We start from the raw sequence: 2,321 nt of genomic DNA, 5'->3' as shown, positions 1-2,321 counted from the left end.
TTCCTACTGCTGCACATCTGGGTACCGTATTTTCACGCGTATTAGCCGCGGCTTATCCGCGATTTATTTTTTTCGCGGACGCTCTGCGGCTTATCCGTGGGTGCGGCTTATCTGGTGACTATTTTTCCCTGGTACTTTCCCCATACCCCGGGTTAAACGAAAGGGCCGACAGTGCCTCATGTTTTTCGGAACAGGACCGCCCTGCCAGTGCACGAACAATACCGAACAGGGGCGGGTCCACACCGCATTAGAGTGGACTAACCCGTCAATCCAGGAAAAACACGCAACAAGGGCACAATCCGATCTTAGTAGAACACTAGAACTGACCTCGTTTGTTATACATCATGCCGACACCGGAATGTGGACAGGGTTTGTAGCCTTCCCCACGGTCTCCTTTTTCGGCAGACCCACAGGAAGGGTTCAATACACCTGTCATCAGGATAAAACGTGGTCAGCTAAGCATCAGTTCTCATTTGACGAGAGCAGCAGCATTCGTGGACACGGGCACGGCAGTTAGAGGTGAGGCATGGCTCCAATGCTGAGGCACAGCCACGACAGCGGCTTCAAACTAAAAGTCGTCGACTTCGCGGACAAGTACGGGAACAGGGCAGCTGGCAGGGAGTACGGCGCTGACGAGCGTTGAGCGTCTGTTGATTTTGTATGTGCAACACTGGTTTAGCGCACAAAGCAGTTGCGTCGTATTACCCGCGGCTTATCTGCGAGTGCGGCTTATCTGCAAAAACATTTTCAAAATGTATCTAAAAACGAGTCCTGCGGCTTATCTGCGGTGCAGCTAATACGCGTGAAAATACGGTACTTTGGGTACTTTAAGTTTGAGAAAATATTTACCTTTTACCCAGAAGCTAATTATGCTAAGAAAAACCTGCGATGCAACTACAGTTTTTTCTCAAAACAGGCCTTTTCTCGCAGTCACTTTGATAACAATATACAGAGTCCTCTCGAGCCCAAATAAATTCATCTTTCTCAGTATAATAAGGTGGATATCATGCCAGAATGATATGCTCACAAACGGTTGCTTACAGTTGTCAAACATTGTTTCTTAGGAGCATGTACATTCAGCAGTTGTCCCACAAATAGGGCGTCACTTACCCCACTCGGATTAACGCGGGAAAACGCAACATTTAATAACATTTGAGCGCCCAAATTAGCGTTTACGTCGCACCTATGCCGGGCATTGAAACCAAAGTGCAGCAATGGATTGCAGAAAGATATCTTTCTGGCTATCTCTGGACAAGGCTGTGATCAGCGCTCCCATCTTGCAGTTGAGTTACAGTTGACATAGCTCACATAGCCTTGGTGGAGGTGACTATGCCCTTCAGGACCTGCACTGGATTTCCACACCCTCTAATTGCAGTCACCAGCACTTGAGGAAAATTTGATGCTTCCCCGAAAGTGACTTCCATCGAGTGGCGCAGATGACCCTCACTGGCTTTGTAGCTAAGGATGTAACACTGCCAGAAGCGCCTCTTCCAGTCTTCTGGATCTTCAGGAACGAAGAGACCAAGTCCTTTGAGACCATTTTTATACCCCGGTAGAAGAAAAAATTTTCAGCTTCTGCAGCGGTATACACGGATGACACTTGCAGAAATTGCGAGTCTGCATCGGCCTTTGTAATACTATCCGAAGGTGTAGTGCAAGGACGACGCCTTTCGCATCCAACCTCATCAGCAGCTGCAGAACTCTACGCCATTCTATTCTTTCTGCAGCACGTCACTGATTTTTGCCCGCGAGAATGGACAGTGTTGACAAAATCAAAATCTGCACTCTCGTCTTAGCGGACGTGTTGATGTCTTACCAGCTTGTGTACACAGGCTCCAGTAGGTTCCAGCCCATTGTGGTGTCGTGGGAAATGACGAGTATTGCACTGCTAAGAGGAATGACTGACGTTCTCTCCACATCTGTACTTGCCAGGGTTAATCCAACGCTCACTTTCCGGATGCCTCGAGATGCCTTTTGTCGAGACACTGTATTACTAATTCATGGAATGCGACTCAGTGTGGCTTTTAATGCGCATTACCGCTCGTGACAAGTTGACTCTCCAAGATGCCGTCAGTGATATGGAACACATGGTTGCCCACACTAGCAACCATTCAGACTCTGACTATGTCAAATCCAGCCCACCAATGCTCTACCCTACTAAACCTCACTGTGAAGCAACTCATTATTATATTTCAGCATATTACTGCACACTCAAAGGAGTCACATTGACCTTAGACCTCATCATGGAGGGTCACAAAGAAAAGAAATGACGATAATAGACCTCACGATGTAATAGACCCCATTACATAATCATTAGGTTG

The sequence above is a fragment of the Ornithodoros turicata genome, chromosome 3, assembly GCF_037126465.1.
Source record: "Ornithodoros turicata isolate Travis chromosome 3, ASM3712646v1, whole genome shotgun sequence".
NCBI lineage: Eukaryota > Metazoa > Arthropoda > Arachnida > Ixodida > Argasidae > Ornithodoros > Ornithodoros turicata.
The sequence above is the reverse complement of the archived record's forward strand: the minus strand, read 5'-3'. Positions refer to the sequence as shown.